Source organism: Rhineura floridana, chromosome 1 (assembly GCF_030035675.1).
Source record: "Rhineura floridana isolate rRhiFlo1 chromosome 1, rRhiFlo1.hap2, whole genome shotgun sequence".
Lineage (NCBI taxonomy): Eukaryota > Metazoa > Chordata > Lepidosauria > Squamata > Rhineuridae > Rhineura > Rhineura floridana.
Window position 1 is genome coordinate 108,602,515 of NC_084480.1, and position 21,219 is coordinate 108,623,733.

Here is a 21,219-nt window from a genome sequence, read left to right on the forward strand (position 1 = left end):
AAAGTTAAAGAATTTAAAATGGTAATGCTGCAAAGCAAAGTAATTTGTAATGATGGGGGTTACTTCCTGGGCTAAGGGAATTAAAAACTAACCATCCTGGCTTTAATCCCATTATCCTGATTCATTGATTCATTCCTGCTCTGACCTTCCCTGCTTCTTTACAGGGGAAACTTTAACCTGACAGCAGCTTCCACTATTGCTGCCTAGAGGAAACAGGAAGTCATGGGAGAAGGTATCACAAAGGGAGAGGTACTAACTAGTCAAGTGCAGCGTTGTGGCCTGGATGATGCTTTGGATCACCCCATTTGAGCTAACCCTTTTAGGCCCTGTCTTGCCATTTGGCCTAGCAGCACCTGCACAGGGAACAGTGCACTGAGTGTGGCTGGCACCAAGGAAATCATCTATCTGAAAGCACCCTAATAAATAGTAGTAGTGCCAGGGTTTGACACATTAGTTGTACTTGTTCAAATATTCTAAATTCATTATGCAATGCAGAGGAGTGGGGCTGAGTGCACTAGCTCTGCTCCCTATCACTGTTCCCCTGTGGTGGGAGACCTTTTCTACCCCTGAAGGCTTCCCATGCATTTTAGAGACCTGGTTTGTCATGGTCCTAAATTGCATGGGAAGCCTACACGGACAGAACATGCTCCCCACTTGAGAAGTTCTCTCTCCAGTTCATGGAGCATGACAGGGACATTGGTGTGTGCTTGTCCCCACTGCTTCATCATGTGAGGGATTTAGAGGACCTGAGTAGGGCTATTATTCTCTCAATTTGTTTGCTAATGAGAATTGACAAGGTTTGTGGTTTTTTTACAGTACATTGTGATAAATATGCTGCTCTCATTGGCCCTGTTTAGATGACCATATCTTGGCTTTCTAAGCTGAGATGTGCATGAGCCTTTTGTCCACACATGGCTCCTTTGCGCCTCCCTTCATGGTGTGCACTCTGAAGCTGGGAGTCTCTAATTAACTAGCTTCCCCTTTCATCCAGTTTGGTAAACGTAAACTATGGTTATTAACTTCAGAACAAGACATGATCTTAAACCAGTTTGAAACTGGTCAATATTGTGCTTACCCCAAAGCTGCTAATCATTGTTTCCTGGTTTGGATGAAATGGAAAACGATGGTCAATTAGACTCTTTCTGGCTTAATTGCAATTCACATGGGGAGGGGGGAAAGGAGTAAAGGGATTTGTGCAAGACCAAAGGCAGGCTTGTGAATATCTTGGCTTAATAAGCCCAGATATGATCACCCAAACTGGCTCACTATGCCTGATAAACAGATATTGACCAAATTAACTGAATCAGATAATTGTGTGCATCAAAAAGAAGTGGACAAAAATCAGCATGAAAAGGAAGAGAAAATATCCAGAAGGGAAAGGCTGTTATTAGCTGTGAATGTACTACCAGAAATTGTGTTGCTCTTATACTCTGGCCCTTGTGCCTTTAGGGTATTTTCTTCAACTTCATTTTCGCACTAACCAGCCACCTATCATCCCTATTCATTAGAGGAGGCCAGAAATAAAATGAGGTCACCCGGTTTCTGAAAGGCAGTTATTCCCCAAAGTACTTGAGGCTGTCAAGAGCAAGACTAGCAGACGTTTCTAGAAATACTTCTATCACAGTCATGCAGTTCAGCCTGGAGGCCTCTGTTAAAGCCTTCTCCTGGCCTCCCCTACTTGTGCAACAGTTGACACATTTGCAAATTTTTAAAAGTTAATTGCTCCTACTATACATTCCTTAGTGATGGTTTGCTAAGAAATATTGAGGCTTAGAAACATAGGCATGTGGTATAATAAAAGTGTATGGGGAAATAAGTGAAGTTCCCTCTAGCCAGAAATAAAAACATTTTTAAAGAGCTACTGCAGCTGAGTGTAATTCTGCATTTCTTAAAAAGAGTCAATGAAATGTTTATCCATGATTTCTGGGGATATTACAGCTGCATCTTGGTCCAAGATACTGTTGAAATGTGGCTGTGTTGCACATGCATTTAGTTAGTTATATGTGACCTTGGGTATGTTTGCTTCCCTGGCTACTTTCTGTTCTTAGTGTCACTTATAAGCTGTGTTTTACACCCCATCTCAAATTTTAAATTACAATTAAATTACACAGACTTTTCTTCCAACTCACACCAGTCTTCTGCAGTAATAATGTCCTTTTTGTGCCATTCACATTGACCGTTCCTCTTTATTTTTGTTTTGTTTTGAATGAAATAGCTACTTCTTGATAGTGGAGAATCAACCAAGGGCCAAACTCAGAGTTTGGAAAAGTTACTTTTTTGAACTACAACTCCCATCAGCCCCAGCCAGCATGGTCACTGGATTGGGCTGATGGGAGTTGTAGCTCAAAAAAGTAACTTTTCCAAGATCTGGCCAAACTATACTGTGACATTAAACACATGATTTGCCCATTAGTGCACGTTTTTACTTCACAAATATCAGGAGTGGAAGCCCCATTCTGGATCAAGATCCTGGCATGGGAGATAGGAAAAGTTTCACAATCTGCAGTCATGATCTGGATCATGGCCCCTGCACCTGCTGCTTGCATTTAGGGGTGGGGTACTGCTGTTGAAGCTAATACATAGCATACCTACTGGAAATTCTCAGACATTTTCTGAGCCCTGTAGGTATCCAACAGCAGCAGGAACCCTTACAGCAGATGTTGCAGAACTCTAACTCCCATCCACTGACCACTGGCCATGCTGGCTGAAGCTGATGGGAGTTGGAGTCTGTGATGTTCCTGCTTATAGTGTAAATATGGTAAGTGCTGTTTATATAGAAGACATATGGTAAGTGGAGTGAAAGAGGAGGGGGGAGTACATGAGCAGTAGAATGCTGGATGATTGGCTGAGCATTTGAATGGCTGGGAGTATAAATGGAAGAATGACAGTTGAATCTGGGTGGATGTTGGGAGTGTGGAGAAAGAGGTGTTTGAGGGTGGAGGTCAGGAGTGTGGAGAAAGAGGGAGTTGGAGTTCTGATTAATAATAAGTCAAGTACAAAACAGGAATAGATGAAACCATACGCTTGTGAAACATTCTAAAACTAATCTTGTTATTTCTGATATTTAATAAATACTTATTTGGTTTACCAAAGGCCTGATCCTTGGCTGGGGAATATACATACCAGAAGGGAGGGCAAAGTAATTACCAAGGCTGAACAGAAACAGTATCTAATGGTGGCAGCGGTGAAGGGAGGAATAATAACAATTCAAGTATCCAGAGCAACCCAGAGTTGTATGCGTTATCTATAAAGATACAAGGGGGTTGGGAACAGCATAAGCACGCAGTCACAAAAGTAACCAGCTAGAGAGAGACTCAGGCAAAGTCTCTGGAAGTATTGGTTATAGGACGTGACTGGTGGTGCTGCCTAGCAGGGGGATCTAGTGAGATCTGTGCTAGAGCGGAGTGAGAAACCATATAAAGGACGGTCCGGACTGGTGGTATCCCTGGTGGTGCGTAGTGAAAGGCAGTAGCCACAAGCAGGTGGGAACCTGACAGGGAGAACCAGGGAAGGACATCACATGTGGTGGCTGTAGCGGTGGGATACGAACAATAGAGAGTCCCTAAAAGTGGTGTGGCTAAAAGAAATAACAAATAAAGATTACTTGTGAGAGTGACTGGCAAAGAGTGTGTGGCGTGAGTGAACTCCTAAAACATGGCTGAATATATAAAGATGAAAAGAGAGGAGCTGGTGGAGAAGTGCATAACATTCAATTTACCTCATGAGGGTAAAGGGGTAGATGACTTGCGAGTAGCACTGATAGCATTCGCATCTGTCCAACAAAAACAACCTGTCAGAGAAGAGAACCCAGAAGGGTACTCAAGCAATCCCGCTTATATAGAGTATTTGAGAGAAAAGTTAAAGTTGGAAACTGAGAGATTGAGGATGCAAGGTGCAGAGAAAGAAAAACAGCGGGAGTTGGAAATTGAGAGAATGAGAATGGATACTTAAAGGATGAGAATGGGGTTTGAGGAGAGGGAGAAGCAACGAGCATTGGATGCTGAGATACATGTGGAAAAGTTAAAATTTGAAAGAGAGGTTTCATTTTGATGAAACAAGAAAGGACAGAAATGAAACCAAAATAAAGGTTACACCAAAAGATTTTGCGGTGTTTGAACCTGGACAAGACCCACAGATTTACCTCAACACCTTCGAAAAAGCAGCTCAGATGTGGGGGCTACTGGAGGATAAATATATGCAATATTTATCAAATCTGATCAAAGGGGAATTGGCAGAGGTATACCAATATTTCCCCTCAGACAGGCCTGTCACATATGCCGAGTTTAAAGAGGCAGTGTACAAAAGATTCAGACTGGGACCTGACTACTTTAGGAAGTTATTTCGAAACTGTCAGATCCAAACAGGGAGGTCTTTTGTTGTACTGGGAGCAAAATTGATGGACATATTTGGAAAGTGGATGGGAAGTGCCAAAGCTCAGTCAGTGGAAGAGGTGAAAAGCCTCATGATACTGGATCAATTATACCATCAGTTACCACCAGAAATAAGGCTCCTTGTCAAAGACCGTTCCCCTACATCTGTTCAAGAGGCCACAGAGTTGGCAGATCACTTTGCCTCCAATAGAACTGGCTGGGTGGGGAAAACATCAAGAGAGTTTAAACCCAGACCATATAATGGTGGCAGAAAGGATGTGGTACCACAGCGAGTGAGTCCTCCAATAAAGTCTGAAGGGCACAGGACACCCCAGAGTGGATCTGTGTACCCTAAAATGGAGGAGAAATTATGTTATAAATGTGGTAGACCGGGGCACCTACGTTTTCAATGTGAGGTTGCCAACCCCATTGGTAATCCTGCTCAGGGAAGGGCAGTGAAAATAGAACCAAGGGAGTTAGAAATGAAGAAGGTTCAGTTCTGCCAGATAAACTGGACAAATGTAAACGACTTTGATTCAAGTCTGAGGGAAGAAGTGAGTGTGCAAGGGGCAAATTATTGGGCATTGCTTGATACTGGTGCCGCTCAGACGTTACTGAGGCCAGATTTGATAAAATCTGAGGAAATATTACCTCAGGAAACGGTGACAATCCAAGGAGTGAGGGGTGAACCAGAAAGCATACCCATGGCCCTGATAAAATTAAAGTGGCGAGGAAAGGAGGAAATATGTAAAGTAGGTATTAATGCCCAACAACAAGAACCAGTGATACTGGGAAGAGATGTTATGGGGGCACAAGGAAAAATATATGTGGTGACCAGACGACAACTTGGCAAAGCAACAGAAACCATTTTAACAGAGGCCGAAGAAAACAGGGTGGAACCTGTTATCGAGCCTAAGGTCACCATAGCAACCCCTGGCAGGCCTGCTAAAAGAGACAAACTGTATCGAATGGTCTCTAGTGAAGAGGCAGAGCAGTTCAGGGAAGAGCTGCATAAGGATGCAAGTTTGAAGCAAATGAAGGACCAAGCCCTTACACAAAAGATTCCCTTTACTGACAATCTGAGGAATCAAATTGTGTGTGAGAATGGGATTTTATATAGACTGTGGATGCCTGCTGAGAGAGAGAATGAATGTGAACCAGTGAAACAATTGATGGTACCTAGCAAATACAGAGCCAGATTGCTAGAGGTAGCCCATGATGTCCCATGTGCAGGGCATCTTGGAATAAAGAAGACGAAGAAAAGATTGGCTGCACACTATTATTGGCGAAATATTTCTAAAGACGTAAAACAATATTGTTTATCTTGTGACATATGCCAAAAGGTGGGGAAAAGTGGAGTAAAGACAAAAGCACCATTGAAGCCCCTTCCTATAATAGGACAACCCTTTTATAGAGTGGGAATAGATTTGGTGGGCCCTTTTTCCAAACCCACAAGGCATAGCAAGAAATATCTATTGGTGGTGGTGGATTTTGCCACCAGATACCCAGACGCTGAAGCACTAAGATCCGTGGAAGCCCCTGTAGTGGCAGAGGCTTTATTAAAAATCTTTATGAGACTGGGTTTCCCTCATGAAGTGTTGATGGATCAAGGCAGTGTATTCATGGGAGAAGTGATGCAATGTATGTGGAAGTGTTGTGGTCTAAAACATTTAAAGACAACTACTTACCATCCAGCAACTAATGGGTTAACTGAGAGATTCAATGGGGTTCTGAAGGGCATGATAAGAAGTTATGTTCAAGATCACCCACAAGACTGGGATGAACGTTTGGGGTGCTTCTTTTTTGCATACAGAGAAGTCCCTCAGGAGTCAACAGGCTTCTCACCCTTTGAACTGATGTTTGCTAGAAAAGTGAGGGGACCTTTGGAACTGTTAAAATATTCATGGGAAGGGACCCTGGGAGAGTACAAAACATCTGTAGTCGATTTTGTATTAGACTTCCGCAACAAATTAGCATCAATGATGGAAGTTGTGCAAAAGAATTTAAGTCAAGCTCAGCAGAAGCAAAGTTACTGGTATGATAGAACAGCCAGAGAACGTGTGTATGATGTGGGAGATATGGTTATGGCATTCATACCCAGGAAACATGATAAATTACAGGCCAACTGGGAGGGACCATATACCATAAGGGAAAAGCTTGACACAGTGACGTATGTGATAACCACAGACCAATTAAAAAAGCATAAAGTGGTTCATGTAAATATGTTGAAACCTTATCACACCAGGGATGCAAAGGTGTTGCAAGTTACCTTATTCCTTGAGGGAAGTGGGCCTGAACTTCCAGATTTGGTACAGGAAAGCAAAGCAAAAGGAGGGGTAGATCAATTGGAATGGTCGGAGGAGGTGAAGGAAGAAGTCAAGAAAGAGATTCTAAGAGTTTAAAAAAATTTTGGGGATCTCTTCAGCAATAAACCTGGCCGAACCAGTATAGCCAGACATTCAATTGATACTGGAAATCATGCCCCAATCAGATCTGTTCCGTACCGTGTGAATGGGAAAGTTTTGAATGAAATTAGAAAGGAGGTTGAAGACGTGTTGGAACTAGGAGTGATCAGGGAATCCATGCCTCAAGTATTGTACTGGTTCCGAAAAAAGATGGAACCACAAGGTTTTGTATTGATTATCGTTTAATCAATAAAATTACTGTCCCAGATGCGTATCCTATGCCTAGGGTGGACGCAATGTTAGAGCTATTGGGAGCAGCAACCATTATCTCTACCATAGATCTGTGTAAAGGATTTTGGCAGATGGAATTAGACGAGCAATCCAAAGCCAAAACTGCCTTTAGTACACCAGATGGGTTATATGAGTTTGTGACTTTACCCATGGGACTAAGGAACTCACCAAGTTCTTTTCAGAGACTAATTAATACTGTGTTGCGAGGCATGTCAGATTTCGCAGTGGCCTATATAGATGATGTGGCCATTTTCAGCAAGTCGGTGCCTGAGCATGTCCAACACCTGACAACAGTATTAGAGGCATTTAAGAAAGCAGGGCTAACAATAAAAGCCAAGAAATGCCAGTTTGGGTTGAATGAAGTGATCTATTTAGGACATTAGGTGGGGAGTGGGAAAATCACCCCCTTATGGAGCAAAGTTGAGGCAATACAATCGTGGCCCATCCCCTTAACTAAGAAACAAGTTAGGGCATTTTTAGGTGTGGCTGGTTTTTACCGTAAATTTGTAAAAGATTTTGGGGAAATCGCAACCCCCTTGCATGAGCTAACAAGGAAAAAGTGTGCTGAGCGTGTGGTGTGGACGGATGAATGTCAAAAGGCTTTTGACCTTCTGAAGCAAGCCTTGTGCCAAGGGCCTGTATTAATAGCACCAGATTACGAGCAACCATTCATCGTGGCTACAGATGCGTCGGACCTAGCGCTGGGAGTCGTCTTGCTACAAGAGAGAGGAGGCACCAGACATCCAGTGGCGTATCTTAGTCGCAAGCTGACATCGGGGGAGAATTATTCGTCGGTCCAAAAGGAGTGCCTAGCGGTCGTGTGGGGACTGAGCAAGTTGCGCCCATACGTGTGGGGACGAAGATTTACAGTGACGACGGATCATCGAGCATTGTTATGGTTACAGACTATGAAAAATCATAACACTATGCTGCAGAGGTGGTCCTGGGCTCTACAAGATTACCAGGTGGACTTCAAGTTCATAAAAGGCAAGGACAATGTATTGGCCGATGGACTTTCAAGGCAAGTGGCCGGGACTGCAGTGACGTGACCCAGACGTGGGTGCAAAAAAGACATTTTCCCCAAAGAGACTTGTTTTTTATTGTTAACGCATCGTATGAATCCTAGAGCAGGAATAATACTTTGCTGTTATTTTAAGGGGGGGGGAATGTGATGTTCCTGCTTATAGTGTAAATATGGTAAGTGTTGTTTATATAGAAGACATATGGTAAGTGGAGTGAAAGAGGAGGGGGGAGTACATGAGCAGTAGAATGCTGGATGATTGGCTGAGCGTTTGAATGGCTGGGAGTATAAATGGAAGAATGACAGTTGAATCTGGGTGGATGTTGGGAGTGTGGAGAAAGAGGTGTTTGAGGATGGAGGTCAGGAGTGTGGAGAAAGAGGGAGTTGGAGTTCTGATTAATAATAAGTCAAGTACAAAACAGGAATAGATGAAACCATACGCTTGTGAAACATTCTAAAACTAATCTTGTTATTTCTGATATTTAATAAATACTTATTTGGTTTACCAAAGGCCTGATCCTTGGCTGGGGAATATACATACCAGAAGGGAGGGCAAGGTAATTACCAAGGCTGAACAGAAACAGTATCTAATGGTGGCAGCGGTGAAGGGAGGATTAATAACAATTCAAGTATCCAGAGCAACCCAGAGTTGTATGCATTATCTATAAAGATACAAGGGGGTTGGGAACAGCATAAGCACGCAGTCACAAAAGTAACCAGCTAGAGAGAGACTCAGGCAAAGTCTCTGGAAGTATTGGTTATAGGACGTGACTGGTGGTGCTGCCTAGCAGGGGGATCTAGTGAGATCTGTGCTAGAGCGGAGTGAGAAACCATATAAAGGACGGTCCGGACTGGTGGTATCCCTGGTGGTGCCTAGTGAAAGGCAGTAGCCACAAGCAGGTAGGAACCTGACAGGGAGAACCAGGGAAGGACGTCACAGAGTCCAACAGCATTTGAAGGGTCACAGGTTTCCCATCCCCGTTTTACAGCCAAAAGTGCATATGAAGTTGCCTCATACTGAGTCAGACCATTGGTCCAACTAGACCTCTCTTGTCTACTCTGACTGGCAGCAGATCTCTGCGATCTAAGACAGAACTATTTCCCGTTAATTAAAGAGATGAGGAACTGAACCTGGGACTTACCGCATTCAAAGTATCATAACCTGACGCTAAGCTATGCTGTTCCCCAAAAGCAGGCGAGAAAGGCCTGATGTATCCTCTGCAAACACCTACAATAAGATTTGATGTGGAGTTTGATGTGGGATTCTATCTAGTTGCCATCTACCTACTTCGATGTAGCACAGACTCAAGTCTCAGTGTTCAAATAGGAAAGCTAGGATGGTATTAATAAGTCCACAATCCACACAGCCTGATTCCTTCCAGTTTTAGTTAAATTGAGGCTACCTTTAACTTTGTAAAGATAGTAACAGGAGGGGGGACCCTGTCCCCTTGTAATTTGAGCACTGTCAAGAATATGAAGACATCTTACTCCTCTAGAATTTGCCATCAGTCCCTGTATGATTGTGCCTTAAGATAAATTTCAGGATGCTAGGACAAAATGAGAAAACACAGCTACACGTGTACAAATGGGGTGGGTGTCAGGGGTCTACATCACTGGGTATGTGTTGAGGCCCACACACAGATAGAAGGTCCACTGCCAACCCCCCAAAGACCCCTGACCCATCTCAGCTGTCACTGCCTGTTCACTTGCGCTCTCTAGGTGAGTGAGCAAAGAAAAGTGATGTCTCCCTCTGGTTGGTTGCCTTGGTCCAAAGGAACCGGGCATGAGAATAGGTAGCAGGGACAGCACAAAGGAGGAGGTGGGGCTACTGGGGGAAAAAGTATCTGCCAAGCCCCTCCTCAAAGCCTGGAGCCAACACTACACCCAGCGTAAGTGAAGTGACTCTTTTAAGAACCTAAATTTGTTTTAACACTCTTCTACAGACATGAGATTTCCCCCTCCAAAAATGCAGCCCACTAAATGGGCAGCCCAACCCCCATACTGAATCCATTTCTAGATCAGGAGTGGGCAGAAGGTAGATCAGGATCTACTGACAGATCTCTGAGTGATTTGCAGTAGATCAGCATTTAACAATGGCTTAACTCCCAACTGTTCAACCACAGCAGCAAGAAAACAAGTGGTTCCACCTACGTTAGGGTACCAAAATGAAGAAAGCAAAATTAGGAGGGGACTTTTGTGTGAAAGGACTGAGCTCAGCTCAGTTCTAATCCTGAAAACAGATTCCTCAGCTCAGAATATGTTCAGAGTCACATTGTTCTATGCCTTTTGCACCAGGCTCTGGTTGGTAGACCTTAGACATTCTAACAAAAAGACAAAGTAGACCTGGCAAACCTCAGAGCTGGCCATCCTTGGTCTAGATGTCTACGCAGATAAGTTCTTTTAATAATACTGAAAGGTATCAATACTTTTTCAGGGCCTCTTTCTCAAAGTTATTATAGTGTTAAAACACCTTTTCACTGTTCTGCCAGAGCAGTCCCAAGAGCTGGTAGCCAAAGAGAACAATAAAAGGGTTATCATTGCTATAAACCAGTGATTCACAACCTGGGGGCCACGAAGTAATCCAGAGGGGGCCATGAACAGTAGAGAAATGAGTTATTTATTATTTTTCTTAAAAAAGTCTTCCCTCCCTGGGAGGGAAGTGTCTGCTCCCCACTGCTGCTGCAGGCGACACCTCCCCCTTGCTCCAAATGAGAGGGGAGGACTTTTGCAGAAGCGCCAGAGCGTCTTTCACAGGTGCCCGAGGGCAGAAGTCTGCCTATAAAACACGTGGCAGACGCCAAAGGAGGCTGAAGGTGGAGCTACCAGGAAGAAGAGGGGATTACTGTCACTAACTCCCATCTCTTTGCACTGCCGCTGCTGACGAGGCCCTTGCTCAGAATGAGAGGAGAGGACAATTCAGCCTAACATCAATCCCTGGGAAAACTCTGGAGCAGATTATAAAGCAGTCAGTCTGTAAGCACCTTGAAAGCAATGCAGTGATTACTAGGAGCCAACATGGATTTATGAAGAACAAATCCTGCCAAACTAATCTCATCTCATTTTTTCATCGGGTAACTTCCCTTGTAGACTGTGGAAATGCTGTGGACATAATATATCTCGACTTCAGCAAAGCTTTTGACAAAGTGCCCCATGATATTTTGATTAGCAAGCTAGCTAAACGTGGGCTGGATGGAACAACTATCAGGTGGATCCACAGTTGGCTCCACAATCGTACTCAAAGAGTGCTTATCAATAGTTCCTTCTCAAACTGGGCAGAAGTAACAAGTGGGGTACCACAGGGCTTGGTCCTGGGCCCAGGGCTCTTTAACATTTTTATTAATGACTTGGATGAGGAGGTACAAAGCATGCTTATCAAATTTGCAGATGATACAAAATTGGGGGCATAGCTAATACTGTGGAAGACAGAAAGAAAATTCAAAGGGACCTTGATAGGCTGGAGCATTGGGCTGAAAACAACAGAATGAAATTCAACAGGGATAAATGCAAAGAGATCGGCTCTAATAGGGCCCAGTAACAGTCCTCAGAAAAATGTAGTAAGGAAGCCAAGCCATAAATTACATGGTCTTCGATGTCTGTATACTAATGCGCAGAGCATAAAAAACAAGCAGGACGAACTTCTACACTTAGGAAAAAGAAACCAAATGCACAGTTATAAGATGGGGGATACTTGGCTCAGCAGTACGACATGTGAGTAGGATCTTGTAATTGTCATTGATCACAAGCTGAATATGAGCCAACAGTGTGATGTGGCTGCAAAAAAGTCAAATGCTATATTAGGCGCATTAACAGAGTATAGTTTCCAAATCCCGTGAAGTACTAGTTCCCCTCTATTCAGCATTGGTTACGCCTCATCTTGAATACTGCATCCAGTTCTGGTCTCCGCACTTCAAGAAGGATGCAAACAAACTGGAACAGGTTTAGAGGAGGGCAGCAAAGATGATCAGGGGACTGGAACCAAAGCCCTACGAGGAGAGACTGAAAGAACTGGGCATGTTTAGCTTGGAGAAGAGACGACTGAGGGGAGATGTAATAGCATTCTTCAAGTACATGAAAGGTTGTCACATAGAGGAGGGCCGGGATCTCTTCTCGATCGTCCCAGAGTACAGGACACAGAATAATGGGCTCAAGTTGCAGGAAGCCAGATTTCGACTGGAGATCAGGAAAAACTTCCTAACTGTTAGACAATGGAACCAATTACCTAGAGAGGTAGTGGGCTCTCCGACACTGGAGGCATTCAAGAGGCAGCTGGACAGCCATCTGTCGGGAATGCTTTGATTTGGATTCTAGCATTGAACGGGGGTTGGACTTGATGGCCTTATAGGCCCCTTCCAACTCTACTATTCTATGATTCTATGAATTTTTGTGAAGCAAAAGAAGCAAGGCTGCCAGGAAAGGCCGCTTTCCTCCTTCCTTCCTGGCAGCCAGCCTGCCTGCCTTTCTTGGCTCCTGCTTCGCTGCCGCCTCCTTTTAAAAATTTCTCTTATTTGTGAGGCCACCTAGATCTCACCTTTGGCCCAGATGGAGCCAAGAAGCAGTGAGGATGCTCAGGACTTGCTTGCCCCCCATCTCTGAGGCTAAAGGGGGGTGCCAATGTCCCCCCTTTCTTCCACCTACACTTAACACCCCCCAACCTCTCTCTCCAAGATGCTGCAGCAGTTGAGGGTTTCCCTCCTTCGACGTGCCCCAATGCATGCACTCCTGCAGATGCTTGCAGGTGGGGCAGCTGTGTTTGTGTGTGCGCTGATCTGTCTTCTGCTCCGCTCTTATTCCCCAAGTGCACGCTAACCAAATTATCAGTTCTGATAATCATCCCAAGGCCTAAAAGCACTAACCCCCCTCCTCAGTCTATCCACCCTTTTGTCTTCACAACGTAGCATCCCCACCACTACCACATTGCTGCATCTTGATTATTATTATTTTGAAGCTCAGCAGGTTGGCTGAGGCTGGGGTCCACATACTGCAGCTGAAATGTATTTATTTATTTAATTATTATTGCGTTTATATCCCACCTTTCCTCCTAGTTGCTCAAGGTGGTGCACATAGTCCCCCCCCCATTCCATTTTATCCTTACACCAACCCTGTGAGATAGGTCAGGCTGAGAGACTGTGTCTGACCAAAGGTTGGGTAAGAATTTGAACTTGGATCTTAATCCAACACTGTCACCCACTGGTGTTGGGAGACAGGGCTGTACAGCTTCAGATGGTTGGGAGGGGTATACCAATTTGATTGGACCTTTCTGCAGAGAATGTTTTGTGGAAAGAGATATTTGGAGATGTGATTTTTGCCCCGCACCATTTTTTCAATTAACAGAGACTACGCTTGTGGTGTGTGTCACGAAATACTTTGAGCTTACAAAGGGGGTCCCATACTCATAAAGGTTGGGAACCACTGCTATAAACAATAAAGTAATTGGATTTGGCAGAGTAAATGATAGTTCACAAAGTTCCCCTGGCTTCTAGGGAAGCTCTGGCCTTTGGGGCATCAGCTACGTCCCACAACATAAAAACTCTTCTGTACTAACAAGAATATCAGCTGTCTGATCTGCTGCCATCTTGAGCAAGAAGCAAAAATATGTTTTATTATCAGATATCCTACTGACATACACACATTGTGTCTTCTCTACAGCCAGCTCCAGTAATTATAGGTTTCTTCTTCTGAAGAGAGCATTGGTTTTTGTTTTTGTTTTTTTAAATTAAACTCCAGCCTGTCAAGGACAGTCTTTTTGAAAGTGAGAGAGAAGATGCCAAACCTCCCATTCAGTCCCATCTGTTAAAGATAAATGTTTGTTTTGCAGGTAGATTCTAGAGTATCCTGCTGAAGAATATGAAATCAACAAACCTCTTTGTCTGATGCCTGTATTAACTTCCTTATGCATTCTGAAATGAGAATGTACAGTTCAGAGAGAAGAAGAAACTAAGTCAGAAAGACAAGCCCATTGTTATATTTCATATTTAAGTAAGAGCATATCACTTCAGAGTGAAACATGGGATCAACAGTGTTGTGCTGCATATCCATTAAGAAGAGTCCTGTTGAATTATTTATTATTTATTTATTTATTACATTTATACCCCGCCTTTCTTTTCATCAAACCCAAGGCGGCTTACATATGGTTTCCAGGTGGTCTCCGCTCCATGCACTGACCAGACCTGACCCTGCTTAGCTTCAGCAGGGTGCTGGCCTCATGTGCCTTCAGACCATAGTCTGGGATTTATTTGGTTTATTTGGTGCAGCATTCAGTTTTCCACAGTGGTCAACCAGATGCCCATAGGAAGCCCACAAGCAGGATTCATATCACAACAACCCTCTCCCGTTGTTATTACTGGCCAGGGTGTTTCCAGGCCCAATTCAAGATGCTCCCATTAGTGTTTACAGCCCCATGCAACTTAGGCCCCAAAGGTCTAAAAGATGCTAATATCTGCAGAGGAGGCTCTCTTTGTACTTTTGCCACCCTCCGAAAAGGAGTGAATGGCAGCCCAGGAGAGTGCGCTCTCTGTGGCAGCCCCTGGATTGTGGAACTCCCACCCACAGAGGTGCATCTATCATCTTCACTGCATAGCTTCCACCATAGTTTCAAGATGCACTTACTTACCCTGGCTTTTCAGTTAAAATATTTTGTTTTCTGGGATCCACCTCTTTTTCTAAATTTATGGTGCTCTGTTCCATTTGGAATGGTTTTACTTGTTTTTATAACTGGCTGGGCATCAGAGGCCTTTCTTTGTGTGTCTCCTCTGAAGGAGGTGCGGAGAATGGCAACACGAGAATGGGCCTTCTCAGTGGCGGCCCCCTGATTATGGAACACACTCCCCAGGGAGGTATGCCTGGTACCATCAATATCCATCTTTAGGCACCAGGCAAACCCATTTCTCTTCACCCAGGCATTTGGTACTTAACGCTGGAAGGCTTTTGGGCAGCTTCTGTTGTGTAGCCTTCCTAAAAAAGATTGCTCCAATGCCTATGTACTGTTTTGTTTTTAACTTTTTATATATTTGTAAGCTTTTGCTTTTAATTTTAATTTTTTTATTAACTGTAAATTGCTTTGAGTGCACATATTTTTGTAGAAAGGCAACTAACAAAATAATCAGATAAGTAAATAAATAAATACAACAGTTTTATCTGTTTATATACACATAGCTAGTATGCCAGAGTGAAGGATATACTAAACCCTCCTCTCCCTGGCATGCTAGTTTTAAATGTGCAGGGAGGTTCCCTGTTTTTCTAACAAGAGACCACTTACGAAGCTGCCTCACACCAGGTCAAAATATTTGTCCATCTAGTCCAAGACTGTCGACACTGACTGGAAGCAGCTTTCCAGGGTTCTGAACAGAGGACTTTCTCAGCATCTTCTACCAGATCTTTTTGCTTAGTGGTACCCCAACTCCCCCCCCCACAGACCTCTTGAAAATTGCTGAGGGTTTTGGTGGGCCACTTAATGATTGTTCTGCCTGTTGTAGCAATTGTAATGCACAATGTTAGATGCTGTATGATTTCTAATGGTATTTTTATGGCTTTTTAAATTTCTTATATATTGTATTTTTTGTATTCTAATTTGAATTACATAGAATTCAAATTGTAATACAATAAGATTCAAAAGAAGTAAAAGGAGAAATAAAAATACAATTAAAAACTAATATATTGAATGTGATGGATGTGCCATCTGCTGTCTTCAGATACAAAGCCACAAATGTGCCATGGCCCACCTGCATGAAGAACCCCTGTTTCAGCTCAAGAGGTCTGGGATTGAACCTGGGGCTTTCTGCACCCAGAAGATATGCTCTACCACTGGGCTATGGCTCCTACCTGTACCATTTAGACATTCAGTCTCTATCTACCATCTGAAATAGCATAGTCCAGCAACAAAGACTTCATACCAAGCTGTTAGCTGTACATTTTGTCTCTCTCTCACCCTTTCAAAAGCTGTATAAGATCACCCATCATTACTACCATTGTCACAGAAAGAGGGTCTGACTGAGGCATTGGCTTATGTTAGGCCATCCATTGAGTGTGTGGGTAGGGTAACATTTGGATCAGTGACTTTCCGGTTCTCAGTTCATTCACTATACCACCATTTAGAGATAGGAATGAAATCCATTCAGCTTTCAATTTGATGTGAACCTACCTAATTCACACTCTCTAATCCAATACACAAGCCAAAACATGGCTATTCTTCAAAATTACATTTCTCTGAATTTTGCAGTGCAGTTATCCAACCAAACAATGCAAAGTGCATTTACTGGGGGGAAGTGTGCACAAACGTGTGCATGTAATATTGCATTGCATCAGGGGAAATTGCTTGTAAAAAAGTACGTATTAGGGGAAATTGTGTCCCAAATGGGAGTATTTATTTATTTATTACATATATATACACCGCCCCATAGCCAAAGCTCTCTGGGCAGTTTACAAAAATTAAAACCATTTGTTTTAATGTTCAGTTTTAAAAACATACAAAGTTTAAACACCATGAAAAACAGATATTACGAGCAATGTGCACAAAACTGCATACACATATTGTGTGAACTTTTTGCAGGCTGATGCGGAGACGGGACGAAACGAACTTAAGAAATTCAGAGAAAGCAAAACTGACAGGTCCGTCTATCTCATACACACAATACCGCACAAATTTTGCAGAAGAAAGCTCCCAGGTTCAATCCCTGTCCAGTTAACAAAAGGATCTGGCAGAAGGAGATGTCAAAGACTCCCTGCCTAAGACCCTGCTGCCACTCAAAATAGACAATAGTGTGTTCAATGGACAAATAGTCTGTCCTGATGTAAGGCAGCTTCCTCCATTCCTACAACATAATCCACTGATAGGCTTGGTGACTCATAAGTCTAACTGAGCCCACAGCAGCCTCTACCCGTCTGCTTGATCCATCAGTGGTGTAATCACTAAGAGGAATATTTTAGTCTGACTTCCCAGAAGGAAACTGCAAGTTATATGTGGACATCTCACCTGTATGTTTCTGGATGTTTGTCTCCCCATTCCAGGACATGGTCATGTGACTGAAGGACATATTCCTGTCAGAAACTGTCTCTGCATATGAGTGGCAACTCTTCAGCAATAACACCCAGCAGTAACAGAGAACTGTGCTGCATAGAAGATAGGTTTGTTTATTTATTTATTTTTACATTTATAGTCCTTTCCTCCAATGAGCTCAACGTGGCATACATGTTTTTCTCCCTTCCCATTTTATCCTTGCAGCAACCCTGTGAGGTAGGTTAGTGACTGGCCCAAGGTCGCCTAGTGAGCTTAATGGCTGAGTGGGGATTTGGACCAAGATCTGTCTAATAGATCTTAGCCTGACACTCTAACCACTCTACCAAACTGGCTCTCTCACAGAAAACAGGTGACCTTGTTATAGTTGTTCTTATGAAAGTTATAATAGTTGTTAGTACTGATGACTCAATCCCTATGAGAAGGCAAGAATGTTCCAAGTAGAAAGGCCCCAAAGTTTAGCAGAACTGAAAGTCAAGACCCAGGATATTATGTATTCCTGAGTTTGTGACTTTCAGTAGGCTGAAGAGCAAAAAAATGCTTCTCTGTAATCTTTACCTATTTTTAGTGATAAGGAAGCAACATTAAAATAACCTATTTTCTGAGACTGAACTCTCACATAAACTGTTCCTATGACTTGATCTGGAAATAACAATGTTTATTATTAGGATTTCTACAGAATATGAATTCTTGTGCTTTTGAAGTGTGTTGGATTCAGACAGCAGGAAACTGAACAATGCAGAAACTTAAAGGTAAGCTTTGACCATTTTGCTCTCCTAGCATACACCAATTCAAATGGACCCTTGTAATTCAAGTGGCAAAGTCATTTACTTTCCCCTTCTGTTCATTCTTTGACCTTGGTTAACAAGACTGCTTAATGGTGATGGCATTATATCAAGTGAGCTTTTGTTCACCAGCAAATAGGCTGAAGCTACCAGAGGTCAGTGAGCAGACATCTGGCCTTAAGAACTCTGAGAGTTGTTGACATAGATTGGTTTTAACCTCCGGAGGGGAAAGGCTCTATAAATCATCCATAATCACTTGAGTCAATCAGTGCTAGTAAGTGGAAACAGTTGACTAAAGCTTCTGTGGTCTGCTTGCAGGAGACTTGAGATGACAACAGGCATGGTCTTACCATGCTGAAAGTCTATAGATTTCAGTATGCATGCCGCTCCTCATCATGTGTCTAAACATACAGATCTGAAGAATTCTTTTTCCAATAATGAGGATTGTGGACACTCCATGCTAAAAGAAATTAGCATTCTGTACCCAGCTAATCCACACTCATTGCTGAGAACAGCTGACTTCTGCAACATGGAATAAATCATGCAAATTGAACATATCTGCATAACATCTACTATTTTCAATAAATTATTCTGCATTTTTAAAAACTCTTTTGCATTATTTAGTCTGATTTTGCTAATCATAGAGAGAGGCTAGGAACTAAATAGGGCACTGAGGCTCTGCCCCCAGCCACTTCTGAGATTCTGAGATTTGATCAGGCGTTTGCATACACACACTTACAAAACATATCTTCACAACCTTAAGGACTAGAAACTTGCTGGAAAATAACAGAGCAGGCATTTTCTCAGTTTTGGACCGAACATTTTTTTTTTAATGGTCCAATGGATTTGTGACATACACACAGCCCTGCCAGTACCCCATCTAAAACATCTTTAAGAACATAAGAACATAAGAAGAGCCTGCTGGATCAGGCCAGTGGCCCATCTAGTCCAGCATCCTGTTCTCACAGTGGCCAACCAGGTGCCTGGGGGAAGCCCGCAAGCAGGACCCGAGTGCAAGAACACTCTCCCCTCCTGAGGCTTCCGGCAACTGGTTTTCAGAAGCATGCTGCCTCTGACTAGGGTGGCAGAGCACAGCCATCATGGCTAGTAGCCATTGATAGCCCTGTCCTCCATGAATTTATCTAATCTTCTTTTAAAGCCATCCAAGCTGGTGGCCATTACTGCATCTTGTGGGAGCAAATTCCATAGTTTAACTATGCGCTGAGTAAAGAAGTCCTTCCTTTTGTCTGTCCTGAATCTTCCAACATTCAGCTTCTTTGAATGTCCACGAGTTCTAGTATTATGAGAGAGGGAGAAGAACTTTTCTCTATCCACTTTCTCAATGCCATGCATAATTTTATACACTTCTATCATGTCTCCTCTGACCCACCTTTTCTCTAAACTAAAAAGCCCCAAATGCTGCAACCTTTCCTCGTAAGGGAGTCGCTCCATCCCCTTGATCATTCTGGTTGCCCTCTTCTGAACCTTTTCCAACTCTATAATATCCTTTTTGAGATGAGGCGACCAGAACTGTACACAGTATTCCAAATGCGGCCGCACCATAGATTTATACAATGGCATTATGATATCGGCTGTTTTATTTTCAATACCTTTCCTAATTATCCCTAGCATGGAATTTGCCTTTTTCACAGCTGCCGCACACTGGGTCGACATTTTCATCGTGCTGTCCACTACAACCCCGAGGTCTCTCTCCTGGTTGGTCACCGCCAGTTCAGACCCCATGAGCGTATATGTGAAATTAAGATTTTTTGCTCCAATATGCATAATTTTACACTTGTTTATATTGAATTGCATTTGCCATTTTTCCGCCCATTCCCTCAGTTTGGAGAGGTCTTTTTGGAGCTCTTCGCAATCCCTTTTTGTTTTAACAACCCTGAACAATTTAGTGTCGTCAGCAAACTTGGCCACTTCACTGCTCACTCCTAATTCTAGGTCATTAATGAACAAGTTGAAAAGTACAGGTCCCAATACCGATCCCTGAGGGACTCCACTTTCTACAGCCCTCCATTGGGAGAACTGTCCGTTTATTCCTACTCTCTGCTTTCTGCTTCTTAACCAATTCCTTATCCACAAGAGGACCTCTCCTCTTATTCCATGACTGCTAAGCTTCCTCAGAAGCCTTTGGTGAGGTACCTTGTCAAACGCTTTTTGAAAGTCTAAGTACACTATGTCCACTGGATCACCTCTATCTATATGCTTGTTGACACTCTCAAAGAATTCTAATAGGTTACTGAGACAGGACTTTCCCTTGCAGAAGCCATGCTGGCTCTGCTTCAGCAAGGCTTGTTCTTCTATGTGCTTAGTTAATCTAGCTTTAATAATACTTTCTACCAGTTTTCCAGTTTGTAACTCATGTTTCCCATTACCATTTCTGGTAATATGATTGACAGCACAATCCTATACATGTCTGCTCAGATAATCTCATTTTGGTCAATGAGGCTTACTGCCAGGTAAACAGATATGGGATTGTAACCTGAAGTATCAAGTTCTCTTGAGAATAAATGGCCGAGTGGTCTTTCTTTTCTGTATTTATTACTTCTTCCTGCTGTCAGAGTTGTGCTAACTCTGGACTAGATACATAAGAGTTCTTTTGACTCTTTGGAATACTTCCTCTAAACATTAATGATATTTTGCTCTAAGCACCATATGATAAAAAAATGACCATAGATTTTACCAGTCAAAGAGTCATATGCGTTGCCTCTTTCTCCATTCTATGAATCCTGAGCTTTTTGCATTTCTTAGAGGATAGAGACTTAAGCAAGCCCCACCCCACCCCACCCCCAGTCTCACAGTTGCTATGTGATCTCTGTCTGCTTCTAATCCACTTGACAAACAGCCTCCTTGAGAGTTTGGACTGCATTAGCATGAGCAAACAGACTTAACAAAAGTACTAATGAGCTGTGAATGTATTGTGTCAGGAAATTCTCATGATTTGCTAATACACCTTCCTCTGAAAGGAACCTCTTGGTGTGTGCCCACAAGCACGCACACACGCAGATTGTTTGGATACAATTTCCCAGTGTAAATAAAGGCTACCAAGAACTCCTGCTGGGCAATCTCCATTCATATCTTTGTTGAGCTTCCATGTAAGGCCTCTCAGAAGGAATAGTGGATTCTGCAAATGCAGTGTTTTCTGGATGTCACCCTAAATGGGTGGATGTCAGTAAGGACAAAATGCCAAAAATGCAGGTGTGTGTTGTTTTGTATAAGCAATCAGTGAAACTGGTCTGTTCTTTTTCAAGGTCTTTGCCACATGCCTGCTTCCAAACAGTTGTATATATGGCAGTGATTTCCATGTGTACTGTTTCATCCTGCT

The 21,219-nt window shown here is 43.0% G+C and overlaps 1 long non-coding RNA gene across 1 annotated transcript in view; it reads left to right on the top strand.

Annotated features, from left to right (window-relative positions):
• LOC133379186 (uncharacterized) overlaps window positions 1–18,441 on the top strand; it is a 40,427-nt gene extending 21,986 nt beyond the window's left edge. Inside the window, exons 2-4 of the long non-coding RNA XR_009761134.1 lie at window positions 17,091–17,207; window positions 17,766–17,849; window positions 18,201–18,441. This is a non-coding gene — a long non-coding RNA (uncharacterized LOC133379186). The remainder of the gene's footprint in view (window positions 1–17,090; window positions 17,208–17,765; window positions 17,850–18,200) is intronic.
• Window positions 18,442–21,219: the final 2,778 nt, after the last annotated feature.